The sequence below is a fragment of the Gavialis gangeticus genome, unplaced genomic scaffold (assembly GCF_001723915.1).
Source record: "Gavialis gangeticus isolate Ggan-Ray unplaced genomic scaffold, GavGan_comp1, whole genome shotgun sequence".
Taxonomy (NCBI): Eukaryota; Metazoa; Chordata; order Crocodylia; family Gavialidae; genus Gavialis; species Gavialis gangeticus.
In genome coordinates, this window is record NW_017728992.1 from 60740671 (window position 1) to 60747807 (window position 7137).

The window sequence follows — 7137 nt, forward strand, 5'->3', positions numbered from 1 at the left end:
CTGTGCATCTGTATGTGTGTGTGTGTGTGTGTTGTCCAGGTAGGGGCCTGAGTATGCTTAGACCTGGAAGGGTAATTGGCTGGGTGCTACCCTGGTAAGGGTTGCAGGAGAGGCTCAAAAGAGGGTACATCTGCCACCCAAGGCATGGCAGGTAAGTCAGGTGGGGGGCATGACCAAAGGCAAGTGGGGCAACTAGCACTGTGGCTAGGCAGACAGCCCCACTTCGCCACAACAAGGAAGCCACCAATATTTTCAGTTCATATGTAATAACATTTGAAGACTGAGCCCAGTAGTTATTTAATTATGTTGCTGAAGTCTTGAGTGGAAAACTTACAATTTTAATGTTCTTTTGAAAGAGTTACAGTGCAGACAGAAATTACATTTGTCGCATTATTAGTCCCTTGAAAGTGCTCTATAGGCATGCATAAATAGAAGAGCACAACTGCTGAGCGCTCCAGTTCTGTGCCAAATGAACCCTTGTTATATGAGGGTTCAAATGAAGGTGCTCCAAAGCACAGAACCTTCATTAACTTCTTTTTGTTCTGGTGGCTGGGCTGAAGCAACCCAACTCCTTCCCTGGTGCTGTCTCAGGATGGGAAGGGGAGAAGGCAGGGGAGGGAGGTCTGTTCTAGGGTTTGTCAAACCGTGCAAGAGGAGGGGGTGGGTGGATTGAAGCCCCACCCCTCAAGATGAGGGGCTCCAGTCCACCCAGTGCCTCACTTCTGTCTGCACCTTTTCTGTTCTCTTTAGCATTACTCTAGCACTGTGGTAATGGTGGTTTTGTTTCTTTCAAAGTACCAGTCACTTGAGTATCAGTAACCAGTTTTCATCATGGTATTGTCATTTGTTTTTAACAAGTACATAAACATTTAAAGTTTTTAAAATTTAAATTTGTTCTAAGATATCTCTGCCCTAAGTCAGAGCTGTAGGGAAATTGAAACTTTTGTCTGAAAAATTTCAAGACTTCAAAACATGCTTGCGTTTTGTCTTGGATCAAAATTAAAAAATGAAATTCTCTAAAAAAATCAATTAAATATTTTATGCTGATTAGAATGTTTTCTTTAAAAAAACTGAAAGATTACATTCAGAGCAGGGGGTTGGACTAGATGATTTCTGGAGGTCCCTTATAGCCTTCTTTTATAGATTCTATAGTTTTGCTATTTTGACCTTAAAAAAACTCCTGAAACAAAAAGTCATTCTGACATGAAAAATGGAACTGCTCCTTTCAACTTTATGAACATACATTTTATTCTAAACAAAACTGAGATTCTCCTGGGAAAAGTTTTGGTTTTGACAAAATGGCATTTTCAAAAGAAAAATATTCCACTGAAAAAATTTTAACCAGCTTTAGGTCTAGTTCAAATCTTGGTCCATTGTATTAAAACCACAGTTGCCTGTTATGTAGCTTCTTTTAAAGTATTAATAGACAATTGTGTTTGATGACAAACAAGTTATTTGTCCTTTGAGACCCAGTCACCTTGAAAACAGCTGGATTTGTTCCTGGTAGTTAAGAGTTGGAAAGAACCTGCTATGTCATCCAGTCCTTCTTGCCAGTGCAACATTGTTCTATACTTGATGACCTTGTCTGCCTCAAGCCCTTACTGGTATAAATTCACCGCTGCATACCTCATGTATTTACATGCTGAAATAGTTTGCACTGGGGCAGCTTACCCTGCTTTCAAATGGTGGTAAACTCCACCGTTGTATTTACACTAATTAGCTGAAGAAAATTCCCAGTGTAGACAAGGCTTATGTCAATGGTTTTCCACCTTCTTAAACTCAAGGCACCCCTTGGAAAATACCTGTCTTTTGTTTGGACTCAATTTTTTTATTACAGAATAATAATAGAACACTTTTTCTACTGCCAGAAGCTCAGAAAGACCACACCAGGTCAGACTATTTTAAATGCTATGGATTTCTATTTGAAATCTCTGGGTTTATCTTGTCAATCATACTTGTACACATAACATTACCTGGCACCCTGGAAAAGATCTTAAGGCAGTCTAGGTATCAGGGCACTTTGGTTGAGAATCACTGGCCTATGTATTCTAAAGCCCTGGGCAGGGTTTATATTTGTACCAAGAAAAAGACCTTTTTCTTGGTACAAAAAGTTAATGTCCAGGTATTCAAGCAGGTTGTGGAGAAAACTTAAGAGCTTCCGCCACAAACCTCTCTGGCAATGATAGCAGTCTCCAAAGTCAAATTAAGGATGTATTTACTGTAGTTTATTTTTTTTAAATTTTAATTTAGCAGCTGAAAACAAGGGAGAATGTTAGCTGATTACATAATGCTGACTCTTATACCAGTACCAGTCACTGCACATCTGGTCATTGTAGGCCACAGTCTGTAGTTCTGTGGTACTCTATTTCTGTTTTGTTCACTATTTCCAATTTGCCATATTGTCTAAGGCTTATAGAACTAGATGATTGCAGAGCACCTATGTGTGTGTGACTAGGTTGTATCCTTTTCACTGGGGATTTTTAAAAATAAACCAGGCCTGATTCTACTCTTGCTAGCACAGTTTTACCATTTTTTTGTTCTGCTGCCATCCCTAAAATTATAGCTGATCTATGCTGTTTACACTGGGCTAGAGTTAACAGTGCTAGCATCCATCTTCTGAAGAAGCGGTGCTCGATCTTCAGGTCCTGCAGGCTATGAGTTGTGCAGGGCCAGTCCGCAGTCCGAATTGGACCTTGCACTACCCCCGCCTACTGGGATCAGACACCAGGGCTCCGTGCCGCACCATGCCGATTCACATGGCTGCTCCTGAGCAGGAGGGGAAGGGAGTAAGACTGAGAGTTTAAGCACAGGCCATATCTATGTGGTACACCTCCTAGCTTGGGCAGATGATGAAGATAGTATGTAGAGCCTTGGCTTCACTCTTTCCAATCTGTTGACCAGTGAAATAAATGAGGAAACTGTTTCTGGTGTGCTGCTGAGTGCTGCTTCTAGTATAAAGAACAATCTGGCAATGAACCTTATTCTTTCTGCTTTTTATCTTTTTTCTTTGTTTTCTTCTCTCGGTGACCCACAGTATTGAACTCCAAAGATGATATCAACAACCCATTTGTTGAATAAACTTAAATGGTCCTCACTATCTACTTCTAAGGCACAGTGTCTCAAGAAGTTTATCAGCATTTCATACAATCTTTTTGTTTTTTAAGACAAAAAGTCTTACTGTTGTAAGAGAAGTGCATAGGTGCACAAGTTCCTAATATATATAGAAAAATCTGAAGCTAAATGTCAAGTATATATTTGTAAAGCTTTTCACAAAAGTGCATTTAGTTTCTGTTATCCATGTACATTTGTATAGGAACATTAACATAATTAAAAAAAATCTCTCTGAAATATATCCTTTGGCATTTCTGAACCAGCCTCCATGTCTGATTTCTTAATCTAGAATAAACTTTAGCATTTTCCTTTTAGATGAATACTTGTTATTCCTCCCTTGCTACTTTTTAATCAAGCTTGTTGTTTTGATTCCTGATGTAGAAGCTTTGGGTGTGCATAGATATATATGGTTGTGGATTATTGGGATATGAATGGGATTGCCAGGCAGTAGGAAATGTAAAATATCAGCTAAGTGTTCCTCAGAAAAATGCCAGAATGGGAGGAGATGAACATCGATATTTCTTTTCAACCTTGTCACCCTTGCTTTCAGAAAAACTTTCCAAAGCAGGGAAGTGCCACTTCTTTCCTATGAAATGCAATGGGTTGAATAAGTAATAATCACTGCATGTTCTAACTCAGACCATTGGCATCTCCTACGGTCACATGTACACCAGGCATGATGGTATTTTTTTTAAAGGAATCAATTTGGGTATTTCTTAAGGCAGCTGGAACACTGGGATGTTTGTAGGACAGGTCCTTAGCCTTGCTTTGTCCTTGTTGAGTTCCAGTTGTACAAAGGAACCAGGAAACTTGATTCATTTGTCCACCCAATAATTTTTGTGGCATGAAGAAATTAACATTATGCTTCCTACTTTCCACAGCATTTCCCGGAGAAGGGGATGTCACAGGAGTGCTTCTGCAATCCTAAATTACTGCGAAGGTTCATTGGTCAAGAGGTAGAGGGACAAGGGCTGGCAATAGTCAGCCCTGGGTACAGGAAGTGACAAAACCAGCGTAAAGTCACGTATGCTACCTTCCTCCTTCCAAATGTATTTTAGTCACAGCTCGGAATCTATCCCTGTTTGCATAACCCAGATGGATTATGTTTTTGATTGTTAAGTAGAGAGTGAATTTCTTATGCAAGATGATTTCCACACATCAATAGGCAGGAAAGAATTGGTAATATTATGTACCTGTAGAACACATTTATTCAGAAATTTTACATGCACCCTACAACCACTCCTGAGAGGACTATCTAGTGTCTCTCTTTTTAAAGATGGAACTGTGGTTACCTGATTTGCCCCTAGATCAGAGTGAGTCAATGACACTGCTACAAGTAGAATGCAGAGTCTTCTGGCTCCTTAGCCTACAGCTGAGCTACTTCAATGTACTTCTCTGCCTGTATCATAATGTAGGACCTAATCCAAATCCCACTGAAATCTCAAAGATCAGGTGTATATTGCAATTAGTCTCTAAATTTACAGTATAAAAAAATGTCCTATATTTCACCTTTTTCTATAGGCTTGCCCTTATAAATATAATATTTGTTAAGAAACATACATTGTTTCTCAGGGTTAGGGTGTTTTGGGAATTTTGTTTTTGTTTTTGTTTTTGGGTTGTTTTGTCTTGTTTTGCAACGAGCATATATATGTGGAAGAAATAAAGTCTACAATGAACTTTGAACCATTGTGCACTCCACAATACATTCATTAACTTTAAGCAGAGCTATGAATAACAGTCTAGTTCCCTAAGGTTCTTGTGAACCAGGGGTGACTGGTTTTAAAACTAGTAGCAAGATTTATTTCTGTCTCATAGTGCTGTTGGTAGTGTGACTATGTAGTCTAAAACTCCTAGGTATTGGGTTCCTATCTCTGGAGATGTAAGTCCATAGGTGCTGAATAGTGAGGCAGATGCTGCCAGTAAGGGACTTCTATTTAAACAAAAGAAATGAAAGTTCTTGGTATTGACCTTTTTTGCATAGTTGTAAAGTGAAGCCAATGGTGAATACTTCTGAAAACCTCAGGATAAATAAAACTGTAATCTCAAGAAGCTTTTTGTCAAAATAATAAAAAAAACCCATCAGTACTAGAAGAACAGAAGTCAGACTTGAGAATTACTATTTAGTACATTCATGATATCACACATTTTTAAATAGCTATCTGCCTGAACAGCTAAAGAAAAGCAGATGGCCTAACTGTTCTCCAAACTCTGTTTAGATTTCAAGTCCAGAATATGGATAATACCAGCATTGCATACTTCTTGTGGTTATTTATAATGCTCACTGATTCACATAATTTGTTGCTGACATTTTCTGTCATCTTTCCTAATTTGGGTTAGTTCTTGCTATATTTCTAAGAATGTTTTCTTTAAACTGATAAAAATTTAGCAGTTCCTTGTACCCTAGAGAGAGAGAAAATAAAAAATGATTTATCCTTTTAAAAGACAATGTATGCTAATTTGTATTTAATCGATTATTGAAGTAGAAAGAAAATAAACATTTCAAAGCATAAGCCTATGGATGACTCAACTAAAACTGCAAAGACCTGCCAATGTTTCAGTCTGCTATCAAATCCTTTCATTTCCTTGGTTACAAATCTTTTAAGCACTGCTAGAACACTTACATTTTGATATTAGTGATATTATTGTTTGTATATAACAAGGATTTAAGTCAAATAAGTGGTCCAAATAGCTGCCTTTAAAATGTAATTTTATATTCCAGACTGATTGATTTCTATCTTTTAATAAAATAACGACAGTTATTACATGAAAATGAATCTATTCTTTGCTTTTATTTCCTTTTCCATTCACCCTGGCAAAAGCCATCCACAAGTAGGAGAACAGGATTTTTTCCCTACTGTTTTGAATTCTTTTTTAGGCTGATGCCATGAAGGTGTTTTGATACCAGTTTGATATTCCCTCAGTGAGGCATTGATTGGGCCCCACCTCTGGAATCTGAGGGGCATGATGCCACAGAGTTTCATGTGCTGTGCTAAGAGCTTCTACCCCCTCAGAAATTATGAATGTATATCAGTAGAAGCTGCAGTTGCTCAGTCCCTCAAAAGAATCCTGACATATGAGAAAAAAGTAAGGGAGCTGGACTTCTCAGTAGAAAAGAGAAGATGCTTAGGTGGCCTAATGGAAACCTTCAAAAATTATTGCAGACAGTTTTTAGAGCAGGGTTGGGTAAAATGGTGCATCCAGCCAGCAGCTCCCACTTGCATTGCTCTGGCAGGTCTCCATGGAGATCCTGGGACTGGTGGGGCTGTGACATTGTGGGGCCGAGGTCTCCATGGAGACTGGCCCAGGGTGCACTGGCAGGGTGTGTGGCTGGGTGGGGAGCTGCTTCAGGGCCAGGGCAGGATCTTGCAGCAGTGACAATGTCCGAAGCTAGGCAGGACAGAGCTGCAATCTGCTGCCTGCACACCCCTGGGGCAATGGATCGTGGCTCTGCCATGGCTCCAACCTGCACTGGCATTGCCTAAAGATCCTGGCCCCAGCCCTGGAGCAGCTCCTTGCCCAGTCACATGCCCTACCAGCATCTCAGGCTGGTCTCCATGGAGATACTGGCTCCCTGCTGTCATGGCCCTACTGCTCCTGGGGTCTCCATGCAGATCTGCTAGAGCAATATGGGGGTAGAGGGGAGGGCTGGAAAATGGAGTCCACCGTGGGCCCAATCAGGCCTGTGGGCTGGATTTTGCCCACCCCTGGTTTAGAGTGATGTACACTATTCAAATGCAGATGATGGGCTCAGTATCAAAGAGCAGAATGCCACATCTTCAGCTGCTATAAATTAGTATAACATTATTGGCTTCAACAAAAATGTACTGATGTATACTAGTTTAAAGAAACCTCTCTAAGTGAGTGTCTTAGAGGGACTAATAATGGAGGATAGAGCTTTTCAGCTCTAGGTCATGAGTTAGTCTAATTCAGCCTAGGTTGTTAATATATGTACATAGTATGTATGTATGTGTACACACACACACACACACACACACACACACACACACACACACACACACACACACA

At 39.9% G+C, this 7137-nt stretch overlaps 1 protein-coding gene across 4 annotated transcripts in view; it reads left to right on the plus strand.

Moving 5' to 3' along the window:
- RNF144B (ring finger protein 144B) overlaps positions 1-7137 on the plus strand; it is a 132134-nt gene that overhangs the window by 101588 nt on the left and 23409 nt on the right. The window lies entirely within an intron of this gene.